Source organism: Platichthys flesus, chromosome 8 (genome assembly GCF_949316205.1).
Source record: "Platichthys flesus chromosome 8, fPlaFle2.1, whole genome shotgun sequence".
Lineage (NCBI taxonomy): Eukaryota > Metazoa > Chordata > Actinopteri > Pleuronectiformes > Pleuronectidae > Platichthys > Platichthys flesus.
In genome coordinates this window covers 21,367,061-21,393,643 of record NC_084952.1, presented here as the reverse complement: position 1 = coordinate 21,393,643, position 26,583 = coordinate 21,367,061, and the positions used below count along the sequence as shown (strand labels likewise).

At 44.3% G+C, this 26,583-nt stretch overlaps 48 non-coding genes across 48 annotated transcripts; all 48 read right to left on the bottom strand.

The window, feature by feature from the left end:
• Window positions 1-204: 204 nt before the first annotated feature.
• trnal-uag (transfer RNA leucine (anticodon UAG)) lies at window positions 205-286 on the bottom strand. The gene has a single exon. It is a non-coding gene; the product is annotated as a tRNA-Leu (tRNA).
• Window positions 287-440: 154 nt separating this feature from the next.
• Window positions 441-522, bottom strand: trnal-aag (transfer RNA leucine (anticodon AAG)). The gene has a single exon. It is a non-coding gene; the product is annotated as a tRNA-Leu (tRNA).
• A 312-nt stretch (window positions 523-834) lies between these two features.
• Window positions 835-906, bottom strand: trnam-cau (transfer RNA methionine (anticodon CAU)). Its single transcript has one exon. It is a non-coding gene; the product is annotated as a tRNA-Met (tRNA).
• Window positions 907-1,182: 276 nt separating this feature from the next.
• trnal-uag (transfer RNA leucine (anticodon UAG)) lies at window positions 1,183-1,264 on the bottom strand. Its single transcript has one exon. It is a non-coding gene; the product is annotated as a tRNA-Leu (tRNA).
• Window positions 1,265-1,418: 154 nt separating this feature from the next.
• trnal-aag (transfer RNA leucine (anticodon AAG)) lies at window positions 1,419-1,500 on the bottom strand. The gene has a single exon. It is a non-coding gene; the product is annotated as a tRNA-Leu (tRNA).
• Window positions 1,501-2,160: 660 nt separating this feature from the next.
• On the bottom strand, window positions 2,161-2,242 carry trnal-uag (transfer RNA leucine (anticodon UAG)). Its single transcript has one exon. It is a non-coding gene; the product is annotated as a tRNA-Leu (tRNA).
• A 154-nt stretch (window positions 2,243-2,396) lies between these two features.
• trnal-aag (transfer RNA leucine (anticodon AAG)) lies at window positions 2,397-2,478 on the bottom strand. Its single transcript has one exon. It is a non-coding gene; the product is annotated as a tRNA-Leu (tRNA).
• A 311-nt stretch (window positions 2,479-2,789) lies between these two features.
• Window positions 2,790-2,861, bottom strand: trnam-cau (transfer RNA methionine (anticodon CAU)). Its single transcript has one exon. It is a non-coding gene; the product is annotated as a tRNA-Met (tRNA).
• Window positions 2,862-3,139: 278 nt separating this feature from the next.
• On the bottom strand, window positions 3,140-3,221 carry trnal-uag (transfer RNA leucine (anticodon UAG)). Its single transcript has one exon. It is a non-coding gene; the product is annotated as a tRNA-Leu (tRNA).
• A 309-nt stretch (window positions 3,222-3,530) lies between these two features.
• On the bottom strand, window positions 3,531-3,602 carry trnam-cau (transfer RNA methionine (anticodon CAU)). Its single transcript has one exon. It is a non-coding gene; the product is annotated as a tRNA-Met (tRNA).
• Window positions 3,603-4,311: 709 nt separating this feature from the next.
• trnam-cau (transfer RNA methionine (anticodon CAU)) lies at window positions 4,312-4,383 on the bottom strand. The gene has a single exon. It is a non-coding gene; the product is annotated as a tRNA-Met (tRNA).
• A 287-nt stretch (window positions 4,384-4,670) lies between these two features.
• Window positions 4,671-4,752, bottom strand: trnal-uag (transfer RNA leucine (anticodon UAG)). Its single transcript has one exon. It is a non-coding gene; the product is annotated as a tRNA-Leu (tRNA).
• A 327-nt stretch (window positions 4,753-5,079) lies between these two features.
• trnam-cau (transfer RNA methionine (anticodon CAU)) lies at window positions 5,080-5,151 on the bottom strand. The gene has a single exon. It is a non-coding gene; the product is annotated as a tRNA-Met (tRNA).
• Window positions 5,152-5,461: 310 nt separating this feature from the next.
• Window positions 5,462-5,543, bottom strand: trnal-aag (transfer RNA leucine (anticodon AAG)). The gene has a single exon. It is a non-coding gene; the product is annotated as a tRNA-Leu (tRNA).
• Window positions 5,544-5,855: 312 nt separating this feature from the next.
• On the bottom strand, window positions 5,856-5,927 carry trnam-cau (transfer RNA methionine (anticodon CAU)). Its single transcript has one exon. It is a non-coding gene; the product is annotated as a tRNA-Met (tRNA).
• Window positions 5,928-6,205: 278 nt separating this feature from the next.
• Window positions 6,206-6,287, bottom strand: trnal-uag (transfer RNA leucine (anticodon UAG)). Its single transcript has one exon. It is a non-coding gene; the product is annotated as a tRNA-Leu (tRNA).
• Window positions 6,288-6,441: 154 nt separating this feature from the next.
• trnal-aag (transfer RNA leucine (anticodon AAG)) lies at window positions 6,442-6,523 on the bottom strand. The gene has a single exon. It is a non-coding gene; the product is annotated as a tRNA-Leu (tRNA).
• Window positions 6,524-6,835: 312 nt separating this feature from the next.
• On the bottom strand, window positions 6,836-6,907 carry trnam-cau (transfer RNA methionine (anticodon CAU)). Its single transcript has one exon. It is a non-coding gene; the product is annotated as a tRNA-Met (tRNA).
• Window positions 6,908-7,183: 276 nt separating this feature from the next.
• On the bottom strand, window positions 7,184-7,265 carry trnal-uag (transfer RNA leucine (anticodon UAG)). The gene has a single exon. It is a non-coding gene; the product is annotated as a tRNA-Leu (tRNA).
• Window positions 7,266-7,419: 154 nt separating this feature from the next.
• trnal-aag (transfer RNA leucine (anticodon AAG)) lies at window positions 7,420-7,501 on the bottom strand. The gene has a single exon. It is a non-coding gene; the product is annotated as a tRNA-Leu (tRNA).
• An 896-nt stretch (window positions 7,502-8,397) lies between these two features.
• trnal-aag (transfer RNA leucine (anticodon AAG)) lies at window positions 8,398-8,479 on the bottom strand. The gene has a single exon. It is a non-coding gene; the product is annotated as a tRNA-Leu (tRNA).
• A 311-nt stretch (window positions 8,480-8,790) lies between these two features.
• trnam-cau (transfer RNA methionine (anticodon CAU)) lies at window positions 8,791-8,862 on the bottom strand. Its single transcript has one exon. It is a non-coding gene; the product is annotated as a tRNA-Met (tRNA).
• Window positions 8,863-9,140: 278 nt separating this feature from the next.
• trnal-uag (transfer RNA leucine (anticodon UAG)) lies at window positions 9,141-9,222 on the bottom strand. Its single transcript has one exon. It is a non-coding gene; the product is annotated as a tRNA-Leu (tRNA).
• Window positions 9,223-9,531: 309 nt separating this feature from the next.
• trnam-cau (transfer RNA methionine (anticodon CAU)) lies at window positions 9,532-9,603 on the bottom strand. The gene has a single exon. It is a non-coding gene; the product is annotated as a tRNA-Met (tRNA).
• Window positions 9,604-10,312: 709 nt separating this feature from the next.
• Window positions 10,313-10,384, bottom strand: trnam-cau (transfer RNA methionine (anticodon CAU)). Its single transcript has one exon. It is a non-coding gene; the product is annotated as a tRNA-Met (tRNA).
• A 287-nt stretch (window positions 10,385-10,671) lies between these two features.
• On the bottom strand, window positions 10,672-10,753 carry trnal-uag (transfer RNA leucine (anticodon UAG)). Its single transcript has one exon. It is a non-coding gene; the product is annotated as a tRNA-Leu (tRNA).
• A 327-nt stretch (window positions 10,754-11,080) lies between these two features.
• On the bottom strand, window positions 11,081-11,152 carry trnam-cau (transfer RNA methionine (anticodon CAU)). The gene has a single exon. It is a non-coding gene; the product is annotated as a tRNA-Met (tRNA).
• Window positions 11,153-15,593: 4,441 nt separating this feature from the next.
• Window positions 15,594-15,675, bottom strand: trnal-aag (transfer RNA leucine (anticodon AAG)). The gene has a single exon. It is a non-coding gene; the product is annotated as a tRNA-Leu (tRNA).
• Window positions 15,676-15,987: 312 nt separating this feature from the next.
• On the bottom strand, window positions 15,988-16,059 carry trnam-cau (transfer RNA methionine (anticodon CAU)). The gene has a single exon. It is a non-coding gene; the product is annotated as a tRNA-Met (tRNA).
• Window positions 16,060-16,337: 278 nt separating this feature from the next.
• trnal-uag (transfer RNA leucine (anticodon UAG)) lies at window positions 16,338-16,419 on the bottom strand. The gene has a single exon. It is a non-coding gene; the product is annotated as a tRNA-Leu (tRNA).
• Window positions 16,420-17,128: 709 nt separating this feature from the next.
• Window positions 17,129-17,210, bottom strand: trnal-aag (transfer RNA leucine (anticodon AAG)). Its single transcript has one exon. It is a non-coding gene; the product is annotated as a tRNA-Leu (tRNA).
• A 328-nt stretch (window positions 17,211-17,538) lies between these two features.
• trnam-cau (transfer RNA methionine (anticodon CAU)) lies at window positions 17,539-17,610 on the bottom strand. Its single transcript has one exon. It is a non-coding gene; the product is annotated as a tRNA-Met (tRNA).
• Window positions 17,611-17,919: 309 nt separating this feature from the next.
• On the bottom strand, window positions 17,920-18,001 carry trnal-aag (transfer RNA leucine (anticodon AAG)). The gene has a single exon. It is a non-coding gene; the product is annotated as a tRNA-Leu (tRNA).
• Window positions 18,002-18,313: 312 nt separating this feature from the next.
• trnam-cau (transfer RNA methionine (anticodon CAU)) lies at window positions 18,314-18,385 on the bottom strand. The gene has a single exon. It is a non-coding gene; the product is annotated as a tRNA-Met (tRNA).
• Window positions 18,386-18,663: 278 nt separating this feature from the next.
• Window positions 18,664-18,745, bottom strand: trnal-uag (transfer RNA leucine (anticodon UAG)). Its single transcript has one exon. It is a non-coding gene; the product is annotated as a tRNA-Leu (tRNA).
• A 661-nt stretch (window positions 18,746-19,406) lies between these two features.
• trnal-uag (transfer RNA leucine (anticodon UAG)) lies at window positions 19,407-19,488 on the bottom strand. Its single transcript has one exon. It is a non-coding gene; the product is annotated as a tRNA-Leu (tRNA).
• A 1,084-nt stretch (window positions 19,489-20,572) lies between these two features.
• trnam-cau (transfer RNA methionine (anticodon CAU)) lies at window positions 20,573-20,644 on the bottom strand. Its single transcript has one exon. It is a non-coding gene; the product is annotated as a tRNA-Met (tRNA).
• Window positions 20,645-21,348: 704 nt separating this feature from the next.
• On the bottom strand, window positions 21,349-21,420 carry trnam-cau (transfer RNA methionine (anticodon CAU)). Its single transcript has one exon. It is a non-coding gene; the product is annotated as a tRNA-Met (tRNA).
• A 275-nt stretch (window positions 21,421-21,695) lies between these two features.
• trnal-uag (transfer RNA leucine (anticodon UAG)) lies at window positions 21,696-21,777 on the bottom strand. The gene has a single exon. It is a non-coding gene; the product is annotated as a tRNA-Leu (tRNA).
• Window positions 21,778-21,931: 154 nt separating this feature from the next.
• On the bottom strand, window positions 21,932-22,013 carry trnal-aag (transfer RNA leucine (anticodon AAG)). The gene has a single exon. It is a non-coding gene; the product is annotated as a tRNA-Leu (tRNA).
• An 896-nt stretch (window positions 22,014-22,909) lies between these two features.
• Window positions 22,910-22,991, bottom strand: trnal-aag (transfer RNA leucine (anticodon AAG)). The gene has a single exon. It is a non-coding gene; the product is annotated as a tRNA-Leu (tRNA).
• A 311-nt stretch (window positions 22,992-23,302) lies between these two features.
• Window positions 23,303-23,374, bottom strand: trnam-cau (transfer RNA methionine (anticodon CAU)). The gene has a single exon. It is a non-coding gene; the product is annotated as a tRNA-Met (tRNA).
• A 278-nt stretch (window positions 23,375-23,652) lies between these two features.
• On the bottom strand, window positions 23,653-23,734 carry trnal-uag (transfer RNA leucine (anticodon UAG)). Its single transcript has one exon. It is a non-coding gene; the product is annotated as a tRNA-Leu (tRNA).
• Window positions 23,735-24,043: 309 nt separating this feature from the next.
• trnam-cau (transfer RNA methionine (anticodon CAU)) lies at window positions 24,044-24,115 on the bottom strand. Its single transcript has one exon. It is a non-coding gene; the product is annotated as a tRNA-Met (tRNA).
• A 288-nt stretch (window positions 24,116-24,403) lies between these two features.
• On the bottom strand, window positions 24,404-24,485 carry trnal-uag (transfer RNA leucine (anticodon UAG)). The gene has a single exon. It is a non-coding gene; the product is annotated as a tRNA-Leu (tRNA).
• Window positions 24,486-25,302: 817 nt separating this feature from the next.
• On the bottom strand, window positions 25,303-25,384 carry trnal-aag (transfer RNA leucine (anticodon AAG)). Its single transcript has one exon. It is a non-coding gene; the product is annotated as a tRNA-Leu (tRNA).
• Window positions 25,385-26,044: 660 nt separating this feature from the next.
• trnal-uag (transfer RNA leucine (anticodon UAG)) lies at window positions 26,045-26,126 on the bottom strand. The gene has a single exon. It is a non-coding gene; the product is annotated as a tRNA-Leu (tRNA).
• Window positions 26,127-26,455: 329 nt separating this feature from the next.
• trnam-cau (transfer RNA methionine (anticodon CAU)) lies at window positions 26,456-26,527 on the bottom strand. The gene has a single exon. It is a non-coding gene; the product is annotated as a tRNA-Met (tRNA).
• Window positions 26,528-26,583: the final 56 nt, after the last annotated feature.

Sequence of the window (26,583 nt, the reverse complement as noted above, 5' to 3'; positions counted from 1 at the left end):
AGGACTTGAAGGAAGTTATTGGTTAATGTGAAGTCATGTGCTCCAGTCTGAAGGTGCACATCTTAACTCTTACCTCGTTTGAAAACCAGACGGGAGAAAAAGAAAATGTCCTCATGTACACCTCATATGCTACAAAGCTCAGCTGGCTTTTGCAGTACAGTAGAAAGTACTACAAGTAGCCAACACATGCAAATAACAGTCAATTGGCAGTGGTGGGATTTGAACCCACGCCTCCTGAGAGACTAGAGCCTAAATCCAGCGCCTTAGACCACTCGGCCACACTACCATTAAACATGACTTAACCCAAAAAATCTTGAGTCGTTTCGATGAAAAGTCCACTTTGCTTCAAAGCTAGGGTGGCTGTTGCAGTTTTGAACAACAAGAGAGCTTCTTATAGTGGATAATGTGCAAGTAGCCAATACATTCAACTGATAGTCTACTGGCAGTGGTGGGATTTGAACCCACGCCTCCTGAGAGACTGGAGCCTTAATCCAGCGCCTTTGACCACTCGGCCACACTACCGTTGGAAACTAGATTTAACCAAACAGACAGGAGGGGTTTAGATGTAAATGACACTTTGATGACAATTGGACAATCAAATCGAAGACACACATGAAAGAACATTCGAAATTTCAAACACATACCCTGTGGGAGTATAGAGCTTTACTCGAGATCAAAAGACCACAAAACTAACAGCCAAGTTAGGGGCTTCAACTGTTGGTTCTATTCTGTCACGTTTTCAACTTCAAAGCCAAAGCAAGTCACTTTCAGCAGGAGATGAGTTAATGTTTAGAAGGCGAGGACAAGGGTAACATAACAGATAAAGGAATCTTTTAGCAGAGGATGGTTTCGATCCATCGACCTCTGGGTTATGGGCCCAGCACGCTTCCGCTGCGCCACTCTGCTCTTGTTTAATGATATAATTTCATACGAACATAGTCTTTGGTTTTATAAGGTTTTATCAGCAGGTTAATCGACAGGACTTGAAGGAAGTTATTGGTAAATGTGAAGTCATGTGCTCCAGTCTGAAGGTGCACATCTTAACTCTTACCTCGTTTGAAAACCAGACGGGAGAAAAAGAAAATGTCCTCATGTACACCTCATATGCTACAAAGCTCAGCTGGCTTTTGCAGTACAGTAGAAAGTACTACAAGTAGCCAACACATGCAAATACCAGTCAATTGGCAGTGGTGGGATTTGAACCCACGCCTCCTGAGAGACTAGAGCCTAAATCCAGCGCCTTAGACCACTCGGCCACACTACCATTAAACATGACTTAACCCAAAAAATCTTGAGTCGTTTCGATGAAAAGTCCACTTTGCTTCAAAGCTCGGGTGGCTTTTGCAGTTTTGAACAACAAGAGAGCTTCTTACAGTAGATAATGTGCAAGTAGCCAATACATTCAACTGATAGTCTACTGGCAGTGGTGGGATTTGAACCCACGCCTCCTGAGAGACCGGAGCCTTAATCCAGCGCCTTTGACCACTCGGCCACACTACCGTTGGAAACTAGATTTAACCAAACAGACAGGAGGGGTTTAGATGTAAATGACACTTTGATGACAATTGGACAATCAAATCGAAGACAAACATGAAAGAACATTCGAAATTTCAAACACATACCCTGTGGGAGTATAGAGCTTTACTCAAGATCAAAAGACCACAAAACTAACAGCCGAGTTAGGGGCTTCAACTGTTGGTTCTATTCTGTCACGTTTTCAACTTCAAAGCCAAAGCAAGTCACTTACAGCAGGAGATGAGTTAATGTTTAGAAGGCGAGGACAAGGGTAACATAACAGATAAAGGAATCTTTTAGCAGAGGATGGTTTCAATCCATCGACCTCTGGATTCTGGGCCCAGCACGCTTCCGCTGCGCCACTCTGCTTTTGTTTATTGATATAATTTCACACGAACATAGTCTTTGGTTTTATAAGGTTTTATCAGCAGCTTAATCGACAGGACTTGAAGGAAGTTATTGGTAAATGTGAAGTCATGTGCTCCAGTCTGAAGGTGCACATCTTAACTCTTACCTCGTTTGAAAACCAGACGGGAGAAAAAGAAAATGTCCTCATGTACAACTCATATGCTACAAAGCTCAGCTGGCTTTTGCAGTACAGTAGAAAGTACTACAAGTAGCCAACACATGCAAATAACAGTCAATTGGCAGTGGTGGGATTTGAACCCACGCCTCCTGAGAGACTAGAGCCTAAATCCAGCGCCTTAGACCACTCGGCCACACTACCATTAAACATGACTTAACCCAAAAAATCTTGAGTCGTTTCGATGAAAAGTCCACTTTGCTTCAAAGCTCGGGTGGCTGTTGCAGTTTTGAACAACAAGAGAGCTTCTTATAGTAGATAATGTGCAAGTAGCCAATACATTCAACTGATAGTCTACTGGCAGTGGTGGGATTTGAACCCACGCCTCCTGAGAGACTGGAGCCTTAATCCAGCGCCTTTGACCACTCGGCCACACTACCGTTGGAAACTAGATTTAACCAAACAGACAGGAGGGGTTTAGATGTAAATGACACTTTGATGACAATTGGACAATCAAATCGAAGACACACATGAAAGAACATTCGAAATTTCAAACACATACCCTGTGGGACTATAGAGCTTTACTCGAGATCAAAAGACCACAAAACTAACAGCCAAGTTAGGGGCTTCAACTGTTGGTTATATTCTGTCACGTTTTCAACTTCAAAGCCAAAGCAAGTCACTTTCAGCAGGAGATGAGTTAATGTTTAGAAGGCGAGGACAAGGTTACATAACAGATAAAGGAATCTTTTAGCAGAGGATGGTTTCGATCCATCGACCTCTGGGTTATGGGCCCAGCACGCTTCCGCTGCGCCACTCTGCTCTTGTTTAATGATATAATTTCATACGAACATAGTCTTTGGTTTTATAAGGTTTTATCAGCAGCTTAATCGACAGGACTTGAAGGAAGTTATTGGTAAATGTGAAGTTATGTGCTCCAGTCTGAAGGTGCACATCTTAACTCTTACCTCGTTTGAAAACCAGACGGGAGAAAAAGAAAATGTCCTCATGTACACCTCATTGGATACCCCATATGCTACTGGCTTTTGCAGTACAGTAGAAAGTACTACAAGTAGCCAACACATGCAAATACCAGTCAATTGGCAGTGGTGGGATTTGAACCCACGCCTCCTGAGAGACTGGAGCCTAAATCCAACGCCTTAGACCACTCGGCCACACTACCATTAAACATGACTTAACCCAAAAAATGTTGAGCCGTTTCGATGAAAAGTCCACTTTGATGACAATTGGACAATCAAATCGAAGACACACGAAAGAACATTCGAAATTTCAAACACATACCCTGTGGGAGTATAGAGCTTTACTCGAGATCAAAAGACCACAAAACTAACAGCCAAGTTAGGGGCTTCAACTGTTGGTTCTATTCTGTCACGTTTTCAACTTCAAAGCCAAAGCAAGTCACTTTCAGCAGGAGATGAGTTAATGTTTAGAAGGCGAGGACAAGGGTAACATAACAGATAAAGGAATCTTTTAGCAGAGGATGGTTTCGATCCATCGACCTCTGGGTTATGGGCCCAGCACGCTTCCGCTGCGCCACTCTGCTCTTTTTTAATGATATAATTTCATACGAACATAGTCTTTGGTTTTATAAGGTTTTATCAGCAGGTAAATCGAAAGGACTTGAAGGAAGTTATTGGTAAATGTGAAGTTATGTGCTCCAGTCTGAAGGTGCACATCTTAACTCTTACCTCGTTTGAAAACCAGACGGGAGAAAAAGAAAATGTCCTCCTGTACACCTCATTGGATATCCCATGTGCTTCAAAGCACGGGTGGCTGTTGCAGTTTTGAACAACAAGAGAGCTTCTTATAGTAGATAATGTGCAAGTAGCCAATACATTCAACTGATAGTGGTGGGATTTGAACCCACGCCTCCTGAGAGACTGGAGCCTTAATCCAGCACCTTTGAACACTCGGCCACACTAACGTTGGAAAGTAGATTTAACCAAACAGACAGGAGGGGTTTAGATGTAAATGACACTTTGATGACAATTGGACAATCAAATCAAAGACACACATGGAAGAACATTCGAAACTTCAAACACATACCCTGTGGGAGTATAGAGCTTTACTCGAGATCAAAAGACCACAAAACTATCAGCCAAGTTAAGGGCTTCAACTGTTGGGTCTATTCTGTCACATTTTAAACTTCAAAAGCCAAAGCAAGTCACTTTCAGCAGGAGATGAGTTAACGTTTAGAAGGCGAGGACAAGGGTAACGTAACAGATAACAATGGAGTGGATAAAGTATTCCTTTAGCAGAGGATGGTTTCGATCCATCGACCTCTGGGTTATGGGCCCAGCACGCTTCCGCTGCGCCACTCTGCTCTTGTTTAATGATATAATTTCATACGAACATAGTCTTTGGTTTTATAAGGTTTTATCAGCAGTTAAATTGACAGGACTTGAAGGAAGTTATTGGTAAATGTGAAGTCATGTGCTCCAGTCTGAAGGTGCACATCTTAACTCTTATCTTGTTTAAAACCAGACGGGAGAAAAAGAAAATGTCCTCCTGTACACCTCATTGGATATCCCATATGCTACAAAGCTCAGCTGGCTTTTGCAGTACAGTAGAAAGTACTATAAGTACCTAACACATGCAAATACCAGTCAATTGGCAGTGGTGGGATTTGAACCCACGCCTCCTGAGAGGCTGGAGCCTAAATTCAGCGCCTTAGACCACTCGGCCACACTACCATTAAACATGACTTAACCCAAAAAATGTTGAGTCGTTTCGATGAAAAGTCCACTTTGACGACAATTGGACAATCAAATCGAAGACACACATGGAAGATCATTCGAAACTTCAAACACATACCCTATGGGAGTATAGAGCTTTACTCAAGATCATTAGACCACAAAACTATCAGCCAAGTTAAGGGCTTCAACTGTTGGGTCTATTCTGTCACGTTTTCAACTTCAAAAGCCAAAGCAAGTCACTTTCAGCAGGAGATGAGTTAACGTTTAGAAGGCGAGGACAAGGGTAACATAACAGATAACAATGGAGTGGATAAAGTATTCCTTTAGCAGAGGATGGTTTCGATCCATCGACCTCTGGGTTATGGGCCCAGCACGCTTCCGCTGCGCCACTCTGCTCTTGTTTAATGATATAATTTCATACGAACATAGTCTTTGGTTTTATAAGGTTTTATCAGCAGTTAAATTGACAGGACTTGAAGGAAGTTATTGGTAAATGTGAAGTCATGTGCTCCAGTCTGAAGGTGCACATCTTAACTCTTATCTTGTTTGAAAACCAGACGGGAGAAAAAGAAAATGTCCTCCTGTACACCTCATTGGATATCCCATGTGCTTCAAAGCTCGGGTGGCTGTTGCAGTTTTGAACAACAAGAGAGCTTCTTATAGTAGATAAGCTGCAAGTAGCCAATAAATTCAACTGATAGTCTACTGGCAGTGGTAGGATTTGAACCCACGCCTCCTGAGAGACTGGAGCCTTAATCCAGCACCTTTGACCACTCGGCCACACTACCGTTGGAAACTAGATTTAACCAAACAGACAGGAGGGGTTTAGATGTAAATGACACTTTGATGACAATTGGACAATCAAATCGAAGACACACATGGAAGAACATTCGAAACTTCAAACACATACCCTGTGGGAGTATAGAGCTTTACTCGAGATCAAAAGACCACAAAACTAACAGCCAAGTTAGGGGCTTCAACTGTTGGTTCTATTCTGTCACGTTTTCAACTTCAAAGCCAAAGCAAGTCACTTTCAGCAGGAGATGAGTTAATGTTTAGAAGGCGAGGACAAGGGTTACATAACAGATAAAGGAATCTTTTAGCAGAGGATGGTTTCGATCCATCGACCTCTGGGTTATGGGCCCAGCACGCTTCCGCTGCGCCACTCTGCTCTTGTTTAATGATATAATTTCATACGAACATAGTCTTTGGTTTTATAAGGTTTTATCAGCAGCTTAATCGACAGGACTTGAAGGAAGTTATTGGTAAATGTGAAGTCATGTGCTCCAGTCTGAAGGTGCACATCTTAACTCTTACCTCGTTTGAAAACCAGACGGGAGAAAAAGAAAATGTCCTCATGTACACTTCATTGGATACCCCATATGCTACTGGCTTTTGCAGTACAGTAGAAAGTACTAGAAGAAGCCAACACATGCAAATACCAGTCAATTGGCAGTGGTGGGATTTGAACCCACGACTCCTGAGAGACTAGAGCCTAAATCCAGCGCCTTAGACCACTCGGCCACACTACCATTAAAGATGACTTAACCCAAAAAATCTTGAGTCGTTTCGATGAAAAGTCCACTTTGCTTCAAAGCTCGGGTGGCTGTTGCAGTTTTGAACAACAAGAGAGCTTCTTACAGTAGATAATGTGCAAGTAGCCAATACATTCAACTGATAGTCTACTGGCAGTGGTGGGATTTGAACCGACGCCTCCTGAGAGACTGGAGCCTTAATCCAGCGCCTTTGACCACTCGGCCACACTACCGTTGGAAACTAGATTTAACCAAACAGACAGGAGGGGTTTAGATGTAAATGACACTTTGATGACAATTGGACAATCAAATCGAAGACACACATGAAAGAACATTCGAAATTTCAAACACATACCCTGTGGGAGTATAGAGCTTTACTCGAGATCAAAAGACCACAAAACTAACAGCCAAGTTAGGGGCTTCAACTGTTGGTTCTATTCTGTCACGTTTTCAACTTCAAAGCCAAAGCAAGTCACTTTCAGCAGGAGATGAGTTAATGTTTAGAAGGCGAGGACAAGGGTAACATAACAGATAAAGGAATCTTTTAGCAGAGGATGGTTTCGATCCATCGACCTCTGGGTTATGGGCCCAGCACGCTTCCGCTGCGCCACTCTGCTCTTGTTTAATGATATAATTTCATACGAACATAGTCTTTGGTTTTATAAGGTTTTATCAGCAGGTTAATCGACAGGACTTGAAGGAAGTTATTGGTAAATGTGAAGTCATGTGCTCCAGTCTGAAGGTGCACATCTTAACTCTTACCTCGTTTGAAAACCAGACGGGAGAAAAAGAAAATGTCCTCATGTACACCTCATATGCTACAAAGCTCAGCTGGCTTTTGCAGTACAGTAGAAAGTACTACAAGTAGCCAACACATGCAAATACCAGTCAATTGGCAGTGGTGGGATTTGAACCCACGCCTCCTGAGAGACTAGAGCCTAAATCCAGCGCCTTAGACCACTCGGCCACACTACCATTAAACATGACTTAACCCAAAAAATCTTGAGTCGTTTCGATGAAAAGTCCACTTTGCTTCAAAGCTCGGGTGGCTTTTGCAGTTTTGAACAACAAGAGAGCTTCTTACAGTAGATAATGTGCAAGTAGCCAATACATTCAACTGATAGTCTACTGGCAGTGGTGGGATTTGAACCCACGCCTCCTGAGAGACCGGAGCCTTAATCCAGCGCCTTTGACCACTCGGCCACACTACCGTTGGAAACTAGATTTAACCAAACAGACAGGAGGGGTTTAGATGTAAATGACACTTTGATGACAATTGGACAATCAAATCGAAGACAAACATGAAAGAACATTCGAAATTTCAAACACATACCCTGTGGGAGTATAGAGCTTTACTCAAGATCAAAAGACCACAAAACTAACAGCCGAGTTAGGGGCTTCAACTGTTGGTTCTATTCTGTCACGTTTTCAACTTCAAAGCCAAAGCAAGTCACTTACAGCAGGAGATGAGTTAATGTTTAGAAGGCGAGGACAAGGGTAACATAACAGATAAAGGAATCTTTTAGCAGAGGATGGTTTCAATCCATCGACCTCTGGATTCTGGGCCCAGCACGCTTCCGCTGCGCCACTCTGCTTTTGTTTATTGATATAATTTCACACGAACATAGTCTTTGGTTTTATAAGGTTTTATCAGCAGCTTAATCGACAGGACTTGAAGGAAGTTATTGGTAAATGTGAAGTCATGTGCTCCAGTCTGAAGGTGCACATCTTAACTCTTACCTCGTTTGAAAACCAGACGGGAGAAAAAGAAAATGTCCTCATGTACAACTCATATGCTACAAAGCTCAGCTGGCTTTTGCAGTACAGTAGAAAGTACTACAAGTAGCCAACACATGCAAATAACAGTCAATTGGCAGTGGTGGGATTTGAACCCACGCCTCCTGAGAGACTAGAGCCTAAATCCAGCGCCTTAGACCACTCGGCCACACAACCATTAAACATGACTTAACCCAAAAAATCTTGAGTCGTTTCGATGAAAAGTCCACTTTGCTTCAAAGCTCGGGTGGCTGTTGCAGTTTTGAACAACAAGAGAGCTTCTTATAGTAGATAATGTGCAAGTAGCCAATACATTCAACTGATAGTCTACTGGCAGTGGTGGGATTTGAACCCACGCCTCCTGAGAGACTGGAGCCTTAATCCAGCGCCTTTGACCACTCGGCCACACTACCGTTGGAAACTAGATTTAACCAAACAGACAGGAGGGGTTTAGATGTAAATGACACTTTGATGACAATTGGACAATCAAATCGAAGACACACATGAAAGAACATTCGAAATTTCAAACACATACCCTGTGGGACTATAGAGCTTTACTCGAGATCAAAAGACCACAAAACTAACAGCCAAGTTAGGGGCTTCAACTGTTGGTTATATTCTGTCACGTTTTCAACTTCAAAGCCAAAGCAAGTCACTTTCAGCAGGAGATGAGTTAATGTTTAGAAGGCGAGGACAAGGTTACATAACAGATAAAGGAATCTTTTAGCAGAGGATGGTTTCGATCCATCGACCTCTGGGTTATGGGCCCAGCACGCTTCCGCTGCGCCACTCTGCTCTTGTTTAATGATATAATTTCATACGAACATAGTCTTTGGTTTTATAAGGTTTTATCAGCAGCTTAATCGACAGGACTTGAAGGAAGTTATTGGTTAATGTGAAGTCATGTGCTCCAGTCTGAAGGTGCACATCTTAACTCTTACCTCGTTTGAAAACCAGACGGGAGAAAAAGAAAATGTCCTCATGTACACCTCATTGGATACCCCATATGCTACTGGCTTTTGCAGTACAGTAGAAAGTACTACAAGTAGCCAACACATGCAAATACCAGTCAATTGGCAGTGGTGGGATTTGAACCCACGCCTCCTGAGAGACTGGAGCCTAAATCCAACGCCTTAGACCACTCGGCCACACTACCATTAAACATGACTTAACCCAAAAAATGTTGAGCCGTTTCGATGAAAAGTCCACTTTGATGACAATTGGACAATCAAATCGAAGACACACGAAAGAACATTCGAAATTTCAAACACATACCCTGTGGGAGTATAGAGCTTTACTCGAGATCAAAAGACCACAAAACTAACAGCCAAGTTAGGGGCTTCAACTGTTGGTTCTATTCTGTCACGTTTTCAACTTCAAAGCCAAAGCAAGTCACTTTCAGCAGGAGATGAGTTAATGTTTAGAAGGCGAGGACAAGGGTAACATAACAGATAAAGGAATCTTTTAGCAGAGGATGGTTTCGATCCATCGACCTCTGGGTTATGGGCCCAGCACGCTTCCGCTGCGCCACTCTGCTCTTTTTTAATGATATAATTTCATACGAACATAGTCTTTGGTTTTATAAGGTTTTATCAGCAGGTAAATCGAAAGGACTTGAAGGAAGTTATTGGTAAATGTGAAGTTATGTGCTCCAGTCTGAAGGTGCACATCTTAACTCTTACCTCGTTTGAAAACCAGACGGGAGAAAAAGAAAATGTCCTCCTGTACACCTCATTGGATATCCCATGTGCTTCAAAGCACGGGTGGCTGTTGCAGTTTTGAACAACAAGAGAGCTTCTTATAGTAGATAATGTGCAAGTAGCCAATACATTCAACTGATAGTGGTGGGATTTGAACCCACGCCTCCTGAGAGACTGGAGCCTTAATCCAGCACCTTTGAACACTCGGCCACACTAACGTTGGAAAGTAGATTTAACCAAACAGACAGGAGGGGTTTAGATGTAAATGACACTTTGATGACAATTGGACAATCAAATCAAAGACACACATGGAAGAACATTCGAAACTTCAAACACATACCCTGTGGGAGTATAGAGCTTTACTCGAGATCAAAAGACCACAAAACTATCAGCCAAGTTAAGGGCTTCAACTGTTGGGTCTATTCTGTCACATTTTAAACTTCAAAAGCCAAAGCAAGTCACTTTCAGCAGGAGATGAGTTAACGTTTAGAAGGCGAGGACAAGGGTAACGTAACAGATAACAATGGAGTGGATAAAGTATTCCTTTAGCAGAGGATGGTTTCGATCCATCGACCTCTGGGTTATGGGCCCAGCACGCTTCCGCTGCGCCACTCTGCTCTTGTTTAATGATATAATTTCATACGAACATAGTCTTTGGTTTTATAAGGTTTTATCAGCAGTTAAATTGACAGGACTTGAAGGAAGTTATTGGTAAATGTGAAGTCATGTGCTCCAGTCTGAAGGTGCACATCTTAACTCTTATCTTGTTTAAAACCAGACGGGAGAAAAAGAAAATGTCCTCCTGTACACCTCATTGGATATCCCATATGCTACAAAGCTCAGCTGGCTTTTGCAGTACAGTAGAAAGTACTATAAGTACCTAACACATGCAAATACCAGTCAATTGGCAGTGGTGGGATTTGAACCCACGCCTCCTGAGAGACTGGAGCCTAAATTCAGCGCCTTAGACCACTCGGCCACACTACCATTAAACATGACTTAACCCAAAAAATGTTGAGTCGTTTCGATGAAAAGTCCACTTTGACGACAATTGGACAATCAAATCGAAGACACACATGGAAGATCATTCGAAACTTCAAACACATACCCTATGGGAGTATAGAGCTTTACTCAAGATCATTAGACCACAAAACTATCAGCCAAGTTAAGGGCTTCAACTGTTGGGTCTATTCTGTCACGTTTTCAACTTCAAAAGCCAAAGCAAGTCACTTTCAGCAGGAGATGAGTTAACGTTTAGAAGGCGAGGACAAGGGTAACATAACAGATAACAATGGAGTGGATAAAGTATTCCTTTAGCAGAGGATGGTTTCGATCCATCGACCTCTGGGTTATGGGCCCAGCACGCTTCCGCTGCGCCACTCTGCTCTTGTTTAATGATATAATTTCATACGAACATAGTCTTTGGTTTTATAAGGTTTTATCAGCAGCTTAATCGACAGGACTTGAAGGAAGTTATTGGTAAATGTGAAGTCATGTGCTCCAGTCTGAAGGTGCACATCTTAACTCTTACCTCGTTTGAAAACCAGACGGGAGAAAAAGAAAATGTCCTCATGTACACCTCATTGGATACCCCATATGCTACTGGCTTTTGCAGTACAGTAGAAAGTACTAGAAGAAGCCAACACATGCAAATACCAGTCAATTGGCAGTGGTGGGATTTGAACCCACGACTCCTGAGAGACTGGAGCCTAAATCCAGCGCCTTAGACCACTCGGCCACGCTACCATTAAATATGACTTAACCCAAAAAATGTTGAGTCGTTTCGATGAAAAGTCCACTTTGACGACAATTGGACAATCAAATCGAAGACACACATGGAAGAACATTCGAAACTTCAAACACATACCCTATGGGAGTATAGAGCTTTACTCGAGATCAAAAGACCACAAAACTATCAGCCAAGTTAAGGGCTTCAACTCATCTCATCTCATTTTCATCCGCTTATCCGGGGTCGGGTCGCGGGGGGAGCAGCTCAAGCAGGGGGCCCCAGACTTCCCTTTCCCGGGCCACATTGACCAACTCTGACGGGGGGATCCCGAGGCGTTCCCAGGCCAGTGTTGAGATATAATCTCTCCACCTAGTCCTGGGTCTTCCCCGAGATCTCCTCCCCACTGGACGTGCCTGAAACACCTCCCAAGGCGCCCAGTGGGCATCCTTACCAGATGCCCGAACCACCTCAGCTGACTCCTTTCTAAGTGAAGGAGCAGCAGCTCTAATCCGAGTTCCTCACGGATGGCTGAGCTTCTCACCCTATCCCTAAGGGAGACGCCAGCCACCCTTCTGAGAAAACTCATCTCGGCCGCTTGTACCCGTGATCTCGTCCTTTCGGTCATCACCCAGCCCTCATGACCATAGGTGAGGATAGGAACGAAGATCGACCGGTAGATCGAGAGCTTTGCCTTGCGGCTCAGCTCTCTTTTCGTTACAACGGTGCGGTAAAGCGAACGCAATACCGCCCCCGCTGCTCCGATTCTCCGGCCAATCTCACGCTCCATAGTACCCTCACTCGCGAACAAGACCCCAAGGTACTTGAACTCCTTCACTTGGGCTAAGGACTCATTTCCTACCCGGAGTAAGCAATCCATCGGTTTCCTGCTAAGAGTCATGGCCTCAGATTTAGAGGTGCTGATCCTCATCCCAGCCGCTTCACACTCGGCCACCAGCCGATCCAGTGAGTGCTGAAGGTCACAGGCCGATGATCCAATGAGGACCACGTCATCTGCAAAAAGCAGTGACGAGATCCTCAGACCACCGAACTGCAACCCCTCCCCACCCCGACTACGCCTCGATATCCTGTCCATGTATATCACAAACAGGATTGGTGACAAGGCGCAGCCCTGGCGGAGACCAGCATCCACTGAGAACGAAACTGACTGGCTGCCGAGGACGCGAACACAGCTCTCGCTTTGGGAGTACAGGGATTGGATGGCCCTGAGGATAGACCCCCTTACCCCATACTCCCGCAACACCTCCCACAGATTCTCCCGGGGGACCCGGTCATACGCCTTCTCCAGATCCACAAAACACATGTAGACCGGATGGGCATACTCCCAGGCCCCCTCCAGGATCCTTGCGAGAGTGAAGAGCTGGTCTGTAGTTCCACGTCCGGGGCGAAAACCGCATTGTTCCTCTTCAATCTGAGGTTCGACGATCGGCCGAACCCTCCTTTCCAGCACCTTGGAGTAGACCTTACCAGGGAGGCTGAGAAGTGTGATGCCCCGGTAATTGGCACACACTCTCTGGTCCCCCTTTTTGAACAGGGGAACCACCACCCCAGTTTGCCACTCCTTTGGCACTGTACCCGACTCCCACGCGATGTTGAATAGGCGTGTCAACCATGACAGCCCCTCAACACCCAGAGCCTTTAGCATTTCTGGCCGGATCTCATCAATCCCTGGGGCCTTGCCACTGCGGAGATGTTTGACCACCTCAGTGACCTCCACCAGGGAAATTGACGATGAAACACCATCAACATCGAGCTCTGCCTCCAACATAGAGGGCGTGTTATTCGGATTCAGGAGTTCCTCAAAGTGTTCCTTCCAACGTCCGACAACCTCCTCAGTTGAGGTCAACAGAGTCCCATCCTTACTGTACACAGCTTGGATGGTTTCTTGTTTCCCCCTCCTGAGGTGCCGGATAGTCTTCCAGAAACACTTTGGTGCCGACCGAAAGTCCTTCTCCATGACCTCTCCGAACTTCTCCCACACCCGCTGCTTAGCCTCCGACACGGCAGCAGCTGCAGCCCTTCGGGCCTGTCGGTACCCTGCAACCGAGTCAGGAGTCCTCCAGGATATCATATCCCGGAAGGCCTCCTTCTTCAATCGGACGGCTTCCCTGACCACCGGTGTCCACCACGGTGTCCGAGGGTTACCGCCCCTTGAGGAGCCTAAGACCCTGAGGCCACAGCTAGCCGCCGCAGCTTCAGCAATGGAGGCTTTGAACACCGCCCACTCCGGCTCAATGCCCCCAACCTCCACAGGAATGCCAGAAAAACTCCGCCGGAGGTGTGAGTTGAAGATACCTAGGACGGGGGCCTCCTCCAGACGTTCCCAGTTCACCCGCACTACTCGTTTGGGCTTACCAGGTCTATCCGGAAATTTCCCCCACTCCCTGATCCAACTCACAACCAGATGGTGGTCGGTTGACAGTTCCGCCCCTCTCTTTACCCGAGTGTCCAAAACATGCGGCCTCAGATCAGATGACACAATCACAAAATCGATCATTGATCTTCGGCCTAGGGTACTCTGGTACCAGGTACACTTATGAGCACCCTTATGTTCGAACATGGTGTTTGTTATGGACAATCCATGGCTAGCACAGAAGTCCAATAACAAACGACCGCTCGGGTTCAGATCAGGGAGGCCGTTCCTCCCCACCACGCCTCTCCAGGTGTCTCCATCGTTGCCCACGTGGGCGTTGAAGTCACCCAGCAGAACTACGGAGTCCCCTACTGGAGCCCCATACAGGACTCCATTCAGGGTCTCCAAGAAGGCTGAGTACTCTGAACTGCTGTTTGGTGCATACGCACAAACAACAGTCAGAGTTTTCCCCCCTACAACCCTTAGGCGCAGGGAGGCGACCCTCTCGTCTACCTGGGTAAACTCCAACACCGCGGCGCTCAGCCGGGGATTTATGAGTATCCCCACACCCGCCCGACGCCTCACGCCCTTGGCAACTCCGGAGAAGAATAAAGTCCAACCCTTATCCAGGAGTATGGTACCAGAGCTGAGACTGTGCGTGGAGGTAAGCCCCACCAGATCTAACTGATAGCGCTCCACCTCCCTCACAAGCTCCGGTTCCTTTCCCCACAGCGAGGTGACGTTCCACGTCCCCAGAGCCAGCTTCTGCCGCCCGGGTCTGGTCCGTCGAGACCCCCTACCTTCGCTGCCACCCATGTGGCTGCGCACCCGACCCCAACGGGTCTTCCCACAGGTGGTGGGCCCATGAGATGAAAAGAGGGGGGGTGCCACGTAGTTTGTTCGGGCTATGCCCGACCGGGCTCCGTGGCAAACCCGGCCACCAGACGCTCGCCATCGAGCCCTCCGTCTGGGCCTAGCTCCAGACGGGGGCCCCGGGCTTCCTCCGGGCTGGGTCCCATCTCCTCTTTCGTCGATATTCATTGAGGGTTTTGAACCATTCTTAGTCTGGCCCCTCACCTGAGACCACTCTGCCATGGGAGACCCTACCAGGAGCACAAGGCTCCAGACAACACAGCCCTCAGGTTCACGGGGACACGCAAACCTCTCCACCACGATAAGGTGACGGTTCAAGGAGAGGTAGGGCTTCAACTGTTGGGTCTATTCTGTCACATTTTCAACTTCAAAAGCCAAAGCAAGTCACTTTCAGCAGGAGATGAGTTAACGTTTAGAAGGCGAGGACAAGGGTAACATAACAGATAACAATGGAGTGGATAAAGTATTCCTTTAGCAGAGGATGGTTTCGATCCATCGACCTCTGGGTTATGGGCCCAGCACGCTTCCTCTGCGCCACTCTGCTCTTGTTTAATGATATAATTTCATACGAACATAGTCTTTGGTTTTATAAGGTTTTATCAGCAGGTAAATCGAAAGGACTTGAAGGAAGTTATTGGTAAATGTGAAGTTATGTGCTCCAGTCTGAAGGTGCACATCTTAACTCTTATCTTGTTTGAAAACCAGACGGGAGAAAAAGAAAATGTCCTCCTGTACACCTCATTGGATATCCCATGTGCCTCAAAGCTCGGGTGGCTGTTGCAGTTTTGAACAACAAGAGAGCTTCTTATAGTAGATAAGCTGCAAGTAGCCAATAAATCCAACTGATAGTCTACTGGCAGTGGTGGGATTTGAACCCACGCCTCCTGAGAGACTGGAGCCTTAATCCAGCACCTTTGACCACTCGGCCACACTACCGTTGGAAACTAGATTTAACCAAACAGACAGGAGGAGTTTAGATGTAAATGACACTTTGATGACAATTGGAGAATCAAATCGAAGACACACATGGAAAAACATTCGAAACTTCAAACACATACCCTGTGGGAGTATAGAGCTTTACTCGAGATCAAAAGACCACAAAACTATCAGCCAAGTTAAGGGCTTCAACTGTTGGGTCTATTCTGTCACGTTTTCAACTTCAAAGCCAAAGCAAGTCACTTTCAGCAGGAGATGAGTTAATGTTTAGAAGGCGAGGACAAGGGTAACATAACAGATAAAGGAATCTTTTAGCAGAGGATGGTTTCGATCCATCGACCTCTGGGTTATGGGCCCAGCACGCTTCCGCTGCGCCACTCTGCTCTTGTTTAATGATATAATTTCATACGAACATAGTCTTTGGTTTTATAAGGTTTTATCAGCAGCTTAATCGACAGGACTTGAAGGAAGTTATTGGTAAATGTGAAGTCATGTGCTCCAGTCTGAAGGTGCACATCTTAACTCTTACCTCGTTTGAAAACCAGACGGGAGAAAAAGAAAATGTCCTCATGTACACCTCATTGGATACCCCATATGCTACTGGCTTTTGCAGTACAGTAGAAAGTACTAGAAGAAGCCAACACATGCAAATACCAGTCAATTGGCAGTGGTGGGATTTGAACCCACGCCTCCTGAGAGACTGGAGCCTAAATCCAGCGCCTTAGACCACTCAGCCACACTACCATTAAACATGACTTAACCCAAAAAATGTTGAGTCGTTTCGATGAAAAGTCCACTTTGACGACAATTGGACAATCAAATCGAAGACACACATGGAAGAACATTCAAAACTTCAAACACATACCCTATGGGAGTATAGAGCTTTACTCAAGATCATTAGACCACAAAACTATCAGCCAAGTTAAGGGATTCAACTGTTGGGTCTATTCTGTCACGTTTTCAACTTCAAAAGCCAAAGCAAGTCACTTTCAGCAGGAGATGAGTTAACGTTAAGAAGGCGAGGACAAGGGTAACATAACAGATAACAATGGAGTGGATAAAGTATTCCTTTAGCAGAGGATGGTTTCGATCCATCGACCTCTGGGTTATGGGCCCAGCACGCTTCCTCTGCGCCACTCTGCTCTTGTTTAATGATATAATTTCATACGAACATAGTCTTTGGTTTTATAAGGTTTTATCAGCAGGTAAATCGAAAGGACTTGAAGGAAGTTATTGGTAAATGTGAAGTTATGTGCTCCAGTCTGAAGGTGCACATCTTAACTCTTACCTCGTTTGAAAACCAGACGGGAGAAAAAGAAAATGTCCTCCTGTACACCTCATTGGATATCCCATGTGCTTCAAAGCTCGGGTGGCTGTTGCAGTTTTGAACAACAAGAGAGCTTCTTATAGTAGATAAGCTGCAAGTAGCCAATAAATTCAACTGATAGTCTACTGGCAGTGGTGGGATTTGAACCCACGCCTCCTGAGAGACTGGAGCCTTAATCCAGCACCTTTGACCACTCGGCCACACTACTGTTGGAAACTAGATTTAACCAAACAGACAGGAGGGGTTTCGATGAAAAGTCCACTTTGACGACAATTGGACAATCAAATCGAAGACACACATTGAAGAACATTCGAAACTTCAAACACATACCCTATGGGAGTATAGAGCTTTACTCAAGATCATTAGACCACAAAACTATCAGCCAAGTTAAGGGCTTCAACTGTTGGGTCTATTCTGTCACGTTTTCAACTTCAAAAGCCAAAGCAAGTCACTTTCAGCAGGAGATGAGTTAAAGTTTAGAAGGCGAGGACAAGGGTAACATAACAAATAACAATGGAGGGGATAAAGTATTCCTTTGGCAGAGGATGGTTTCGATCCATCGACCTCTGGGTTATGAGCCCAGCACGCTTCCGCTGCGCCACTCTGCTCTGGTTTAATGATATAATTTCATACGAACATGGTCTTTGGTTTTATAAGGTTTTATCATCAGCTTAATCGACAGGACTTGAAGGAAGTTATTGGTAAATGTGAAGTCATGTGCTCCAGTCTGAAGGTGCACATCTTAACTCTTATCTCGTTTAAAACCAGACGGGAGAAAAGGAAAATGTCCTCCTGTACACCTCATTGGATATCCCATGTGCTTCAAAGCTCGGGTGGCTGTTGCAGTTTTGAACAACAAGAGAGCTTCTTATAGTAGATAATGTGCAAGTAGCCAATACATTCAACTGATAGTCTACTGGCAGTGGTGTGATTTGAACCCACGCCTCCTGAGAGACTGGAGCCTTAATCCAGCGCCTTTGACCACTCGGCCACACTACCGTTGGAAACTAGATTTAACCAAACAGACAGGAGGGGTTTAGATGTAAATGACACTTTGATGACAATTGGACAATCAAATCGAAGACACACATGAAAGAACATTCGAAATTTCAAACACATACCCAGTGGGAGTATAGAGCTTTACTCGAGATCAAAAGACCACAAAAATAACAGCCAAGTTAGGGGCTTCAACTGTTGGTTCTATTCTGTCACGTTTTCAACTTCAAAGCCAAAGCAAGTCACTTTCAGCAGGAGATGAGTTAATGTTTAGAAGGCGAGGACAAGGGTAACATAACAGATAAAGGAATCTTTTAGCAGAGGATGGTTTCGATCCATCGACCTCTGGGTTATGGGCCCAGCACGCTTCCGCTGCGCCACTCTGCTCTTGTTTAATGATATAATTTCATACGAACATAGTCTTTTGTTTTATAAGGTTTTATCAGCAGCTTAATCGACAGGACTTGAAGGAAGTTATTGGTAAATGTGAAGTCATGTGCTCCAGTCTGAAGGTGCACATCTTAACTCTTACCTCGTTTGAAAACCAGACGGGAGAAAAAGAAAATGTCCTCATGTACACCTCATTGGATACCCCATATGCTACTGGCTTTTGCAGTACAGTAGAAAGTACTAGAAGAAGCCAACACATGCAAATACCAGTCAATTGGCAGTGGTGGGATTTGAACCCACGCCTCCTGAGAGACTGGAGCCTAAATCCAGCGCCTTAGACCACTCGGCCACACTACCATTAAACATGACTTAACCCAAAAAATGTTGAGTCGTTTCGATGAAAAGTCCACTTTGACGACAATTGGACAATCAAATCGAAGACACACATGAAAGAACATTCGAAATTTCAAACACATACCCTGTGGGAGTATAGAGCTTTACTCGAGATCAAAAGACCACAAAAATAACAGCCAAGTTAGGGGCTTCAACTGTTGGTTCTATTCTGTCACGTTTTCAACTTCAAAGCCAAAGCAAGTCACTTTCAGCAGGAGATGAGTTAATGTTTAGAAGGCGAGGACAAGGGTAACATAACAGATAAAGGAATCTTTTAGCAGAGGATGGTTTCGATCCATCGACCTCTGGGTTCTGGGCCCAACACGCTTCCGCTGCGCCACTCTGCTTTTGTTTATTGATATAACTTCATACGAACATAGTCTTTGGTTTTATAAGGTTTTATCAGCAGCTTAATCGACAGGACTTGAAGGAAGTTATTGGTAAATGTGAAGTCATGTGCTCCAGTCTGAAGGTGCACATCTTAACTCTTACCTCGTTTGAAAACCAGACGGGAGAAAAAGAAAATGTCCTCATGTACACCTCATTGGATACCCCATATGCTACTGGCTTTTGCAGTACAGAAGAAAGCACTACAAGTAGCCAACACATGCAAATACCAGTCAATTGGCAGTGGTGGGATTTGAACCCACGCCTCCTGAGAGACTAGAGCCTAAATCCAGCGCCTTAGACCACTCGGCCACACTACCATTAAACATGACTTAACCCAAAAAATCTTGAGTCGTTTCAATGAAAAGTCCACTTTGACGACAATTGGACAATCAAATCGAAGACACACATGGAAGAACATTCGAAACTTCAAACACATACCCTATGGGAGTATAGAGCTTTACTCAAGATCATTAGACCACAAAACTATCAGCCAAGTTAAGGGCTTCAACTGTTGGGTCTATTCTGTCACGTTTTCAACTTCAAAAGCCGAAGAAAGTCACTTTCAGCAGGACGTGAGTTAACGTTTAGAAGGCGAGGACAAGGGCAACATAACAATGGAGTGGATAAAGTATTCCTTTAGCAGAGGATGGTTTCGATCCATCGACCTCTGGGTTATGGGCCCAGCACGCTTCCTCTGCGCCACTCTGCTCTTGTTTAATGATATAATTTCATACGAACATAGTCTTTGGTTTTATAAGGTTTTATCAGCAGGTAAATCGAAAGGACTTGAAGGAAGTTATTGGTAAATGTGAAGTTATGTGCTCCAGTCTGAAGGTGCACATCTTAACTCTTATCATGTTTAAAACCAGACGGGAGAAAAAGAAAATGTCCTCCTGTACACCTCATTGGATATCCCATATGCTACAAAGCTCAGCTGGCTTTTGCAGTACAGTAGAAAGTACTATAAGTACCTAACACATGCAAATACCAGTCAGGAGGCGTGGGATTTGAACCCACACCTCCTGAGAGACTGGAGCCTAAATTCAGCGCCTTAGACCACTCAGCCACACTACCATTAAACATGACTTAACCCAAAAAATGTTGAGTCGTTTCGATGAAAAGTCCACTTTGACGACAATTGGACAATCAAATCGAAGACACACATGGAAGAACATTCGAAACTTCAAACACATACCCTATGGGAGTATAGAGCTTTACTCAAGATCATTAGACCACAAAACTATCAGCCAAGTTAAGGGCTTCAACTGTTGGTTCTATTCTGTCACGTTTTCAACTTCAAAAGCCAAAGCAAGTCACTTTCAGCAGGAGATGAGTTAACGTTTAGAAGGTGAGGACAAGGGTAACATAACAGATAACAATGGAGTGGATAAAGTATTCCTTTAGCAGAGGATGGTTTCGATCCATCGACCTCTGGGTTATGGGCCCAGCACGCTTCCGCTGCGCCACTCTGCTCTTGTTTAATGATATAATTTCATACGAACATAGTCTTTGGTTTTATAAGGTTTTATCAGCAGGTAAATCGAAAGGACTTGAAGGAAGTTATTGGTAAATGTGAAGTTATGTGCTCCAGTCTGAAGATGCACATCTTAACTCTTACCTCGTTTGAAAACCAGACGGGAGAAAAAGAAAATGTCCTCCTGTACACCTCATTGGATATCCCATGTGCTTCAAAGCTCGGGTGGCTGTTGCAGTTTTGAACAACAAGAGAGCTTCTTATAGTAGATAAGCTGCAAGTAGACAATAAATTCAACTGATAGTCTACTGGCAGTGGTAGGATTTGAACCCACGCCTCCTGAGAGACTGGAGCCTTAATCCAGCGTCTTTGACCACTCGGCCACACTACCGTTGGAAACTAGATTTAACCAAACAGACAGGAGGGGTTTAGATGTAAATGACACTTTGATGACAATTGGACAATCAAATCGAAGACACACATGAAAGTCCATTCGAAATTTCAAACACATACCCTGTGGGAGTATAGAGCTTTACTCGATATCAAAAGACCACAAAACTAACAGCCAAGTTAGGGGCTTCAACTGTTGGTTCTATTCTGTCACGTTTTCAACTTCAAAGCCAAAGCAAGTCACTTTCAGCAGGAGATGAGTTAATGTTTAGAAGGCGAGGACAAGGGTAACATAACAGATAAAGGAATCTTTTAGCAGAGGATGGTTTCGATCCATCGACCTCTGGGTTATGGGCCCAGCACGCTTCCGCTGCGCCACTCTGCTCTTGTTTAATGATATAATTTCATACGAACATAGTCTTTGGTTTTATAAGGTTTTATCAGCAGCTTAATCGACAGGACTTGAAGGAAGTTATTGGTAAATGTGAAGTCATGTGCTCCAGTCTGAAGGTGCACATCTTAACTCTTATCTCGTTTAAAACCAGACGGGAGAAAAAGAAAATGTCCTCATGTACACCTCATATGCTACAAAGCTCAGCTGGCTTTTGCAGTACAGTAGAAAGTACTACAAGTAGCCAACACATGCAAATACCAGTCAATTGGCAGTGGTGGGATTTGAACCCACGCCTCCTGAGAGACTAGAGCCTAAATCCAGCGCCTTAGACCACTCGGCCACACTACCATTAAACATGACTTAACCCAAAAAATCTTGAGTCGTTTCGATGAAAAGTCCACTTTGCTTCAAAGCTCGGGTGGCATTTGCAGTTTTGAACAACAAGAGAGCTTCTTACAGTAGATAATGTGCAAGTAGCCAATACATTCAACTGATAGTCTACTGGCAGTGGTGGGATTTGAACCCACGCCTCCTGAGAGACCGGAGCCTTAATCCAGCGCCTTTGACCACTCGGCCACACTACCGTTGGAAACTAGATTTAACCAAACAGACAGGAGGGGTTTAGATGTAAATGACACTTTGATGACAATTGGACAATCAAATCGAAGACAAACATGAAAGAACATTCGAAATTTCAAACACATACCCTGTGGGAGTATAGAGCTTTACTCAAGATCAAAAGACCACAAAACTAACAGCCGAGTTAGGGGCTTCAACTGTTGGTTCTATTCTGTCACGTTTTCAACTTCAAAGCCAAAGCAAGTCACTTACAGCAGGAGATGAGTTAATGTTTAGAAGGCGAGGACAAGGGTAACATAACAGATAAAGGAATCTTTTAGCAGAGGATGGTTTCAATCCATCGACCTCTGGATTCTGGGCCCAGCACGCTTCCGCTGCGCCACTCTGCTTTTGTTTATTGATATAATTTCACACGAACATAGTCTTTGGTTTTATAAGGTTTTATCAGCAGCTTAATCGACAGGACTTGAAGGAAGTTATTGGTAAATGTGAAGTCATGTGCTCCAGTCTGAAGGTGCACATCTTAACTCTTACCTCGTTTGAAAACCAGACGGGAGAAAAAGAAAATGTCCTCATGTACAACTCATATGCTGCAAAGCTCAGCTGGCTTTTGCAGTACAGTAGAAAGTACTACAAGTAGCCAACACATGCAAATAACAGTCAATTGGCAGTGGTGGGATTTGAACCCAAGCCTCCTGAGAGACTAGAGCCTAAATCCAGCGCCTTAGACCACTCGGCCACACAACCATTAAACATGACTTAACCCAAAAAATCTTGAGTCGTTTCGATGAAAAGTCCACTTTGCTTCAAAGCTCGGGTGGCTGTTGCAGTTTTGAACAACAAGAGAGCTTCTTATAGTAGATAATGTGCAAGTAGCCAATACATTCAACTGATAGTCTACTGGCAGTGGTGGGATTTGAACCCACGCCTCCTGAGAGACTGGAGCCTTAATCCAGCGCCTTTGACCACTCGGCCACACTACCGTTGGAAACTAGATTTAACCAAACAGACAGGAGGGGTTTAGATGTAAATGACACTTTGATGACAATTGGACAATCAAATCAAAGACACACATGAAAGAACATTCGAAATTTCAAACACATACCCTGTGGGACTATAGAGCTTTACTCGAGATCAAAAGACCACAAAACTAACAGCCAAGTTAGGGGCTTCAACTGTTGGTTATATTCTGTCACGTTTTCAACTTCAAAGCCAAAGCAAGTCACTTTCAGCAGGAGATGAGTTAATGTTTAGAAGGCGAGGACAAGGTTACATAACAGATAAAGGAATCTTTTAGCAGAGGATGGTTTCGATCCATCGACCTCTGGGTTATGGGCCCAGCACGCTTCCGCTGCGCCACTCTGCTCTTGTTTAATGATATAATTTCATACGAACATAGTCTTTGGTTTTATAAGGTTTTATCAGCAGCTTAATCGACAGGACTTGAAGGAAGTTATTGGTTAATGTGAAGTCATGTGCTCCAGTCTGAAGGTGCACATCTTAACTCTTACCTCGTTTGAAAACCAGACGGGAGAAAAAGAAAATGTCCTCATGTACACCTCATTGGATACCCCATATGCTACTGGCTTTTGCAGTACAGTAGAAAGTACTACAAGTAGCCAACACATGCAAATACCAGTCAATTGGCAGTGGTGGGATTTGAACCCACGCCTCCTGAGAGACTGGAGCCTAAATCCAACGCCTTAGACCACTCGGCCACACTACCATTAAACATGACTTAACCCAAAAAATGTTGAGCCGTTTCGATGAAAAGTCCACTTTGATGACAATTGGACAATCAAATCGAAGACACACGAAAGAACATTCGAAATTTCAAACACATACCCTGTGGGAGTATAGAGCTTTACTCGAGATCAAAAGACCACAAAACTAACAGCCAAGTTAGGGGCTTCAACTGTTGGTTCTATTCTGTCACGTTTTCAACTTCAAAGCCAAAGCAAGTCACTTTCAGCAGGAGATGAGTTAATGTTTAGAAGGCGAGGACAAGGGTAACATAACAGATAAAGGAATCTTTTAGCAGAGGATGGTTTCGATCCATCGACCTCTGGGTTATGGGCCCAGCACGCTTCCGCTGCGCCACTCTGCTCTTTTTTAATGATATAATTTCATACGAACATAGTCTTTGGTTTTATAAGGTTTTATCAGCAGGTAAATCGAAAGGACTTGAAGGAAGTTATTGGTAAATGTGAAGTTATGTGCTCCAGTCTGAAGGTGCACATCTTAACTCTTACCTCGTTTGAAAACCAGACGGGAGAAAAAGAAAATGTCCTCCTGTACACCTCATTGGATATCCCATATGCTACAAAGCTCAGCTGGCTTTTGCAGTACAGTAGAAAGTACTACAAGTAGCCAACACATGCAAATACCAGTTAATTGGCAGTGGTGGGATTTGAACCCACGCCTTCTGAGAGCCTGGAGCCTAAATCCAGCGCCTTAGACCACTCGGCCACACTACCGTTAACCATGACTTAACCCAAAAAATTTTGAGTCGTTTCAATGAAAAGTCCACTTTGACGACAATTGGACAATCAAATCGAAGACACACATGGAAGAACATTCAAAACTTCAAACACATACCCTATGGGAGTATAGAGCTTTACTCAAGATCAATAGACCACAAAACTATCAGCCAAGTTAAGGGCTTCAACTGTTGGGTCTATTCTGTCACGTTTTCAACTTCAAAAGCCGAAGAAAGTCACTTTCAGCAGGACGTGAGTTAACGTTTAGAAGGCGAGGACAAGGGCAACATAACAATGGAGTGGATAAAGTATTCCTTTAGCAGAGGATGGTGTCCATCCATCGACCTCTGGAATATGGGCCCAGCACGCTTCCGCTGCGCCACTCTGCTCTTGTTTAACGATATAATTTCATACGAACATAGTCTTTGGTTTTATAAGGTTTTATCAGCAGTTAAATTGACAGGACTTGAAGGAAGTTATTGGTAAATGTGAAGTCATGTGCTCCAGTCTGAAGGTGCACATCTTAACTCTTATCTTGTTTAAAACCAGACGGGAGAAAAAGAAAATGTCCTCCTGTACACCTCATTACATGAGGTTTATCGTTTATCTGGTTTTAAACGAGATAAGAGTTAAGATGTGCACCTTCAGACTGGAGCACATGACTTCACATTTACCAATACCAAAGACTATCTTATAAAACCAAAGACTATGTTCGTATCCTCATTGGATATCCCATATGCTACAAAGCTCAGCTGGCTTTTGCAGTACAGTAGAAAGTACTGTAAGTACCTAACACATGCAAATACCAGTCAATTGGCAGTGGTGGCATTTGAACCCACGCCTCCTGAGAGACTGGAGCCTTAATCCAGCGCCTTTGACCACTCGGCCACACTACCGTTGGAAACTAGATTTAACCAAACAGACAGGAGGGATTTAGATGTAAATGACACTTTGATGACAATTGGACAATCAAATCGAAGACACACGAAAGAACATTCGAAATTTCAAACACATACCCTGTGGGAGTATAGAGCTTTACTCGAGATCAAAAGACCACAAAACTAACAGCCAAGTTAGGGGCTTCAACTGTTGGTTCTATTCTGTCACGTTTTCAACTTCAAAGCCAAAGCAAGTCACTTTCAGCAGGAGATGAGTTAATGTTTAGAAGGCGAGGACAAGGGTAACATAACAGATAAAGGAATCTTTTAGCAGAGGATGGTTTCAATCCATCGACCTCTGGGTTATGGGCCCAGCACGCTTCCGCTGCGCCACTCTGCTCTTGTTTAATGATATAATTTCATACGAACATAGTCTTTGGTTTTATAAGGTTCTATCAGCAGCTTAATCGACAGGACTTGAAGGAAGTTATTGGTAAATGTGAAGTCATGTGCTCCAGTCTGAAGGTGCACATCTTAACTCTTACCTCGTTTGAAAACCAGACGGGAGAAAAAGAAAATGTCCTCATGTACACCTCATTGGATACCCCATATGCTACTGGCTTTTGTAGTACAGTAGAAAGTACTACAAGTAGCCAACACATGCAAATACCAGTCAATTGGCAGTGGTGGGATTTGAACCCACGCCTCCTGAGAGACTGGAGCCTAAATCCAGCGCCTTAGACCACTCGGCCACACTACCATTAAACATGACTTAACCCAAAAAATGTTGAGTCGTTTCGATGAAAAGTCCACTTTGACGACAATTGGACAATCAAATCGAAGACACACATGGAAGAACATTCGAAAAACTTCAAACACATACCCTATGGGAGTATAGAGCTTTACTCAAGATCATTAGACCACAAAACTATCAGCCAAGTTAAGGGCTTCAACTGTTGGGTCTATTCTGTCACATTTTCAACTTCAAAAGCCAAAGCAAGTCACTTTCAGCAGGAGATGAGTTAACGTTTAGAAGGCGAGGACAAGGGTAACATAACAGATAACAATGGAGTGGATAAAGTATTCCTTTAGCAGAGGATGGTTTCGATCCATCGACCTCTGGGTTATGGGCCCAGCACGCTTCCGCTGCGCCACTCTGCTCTTGTTTAATGATATAATTTCATACGAACATAGTCTTTGGTTTTATAAGGTTTTAT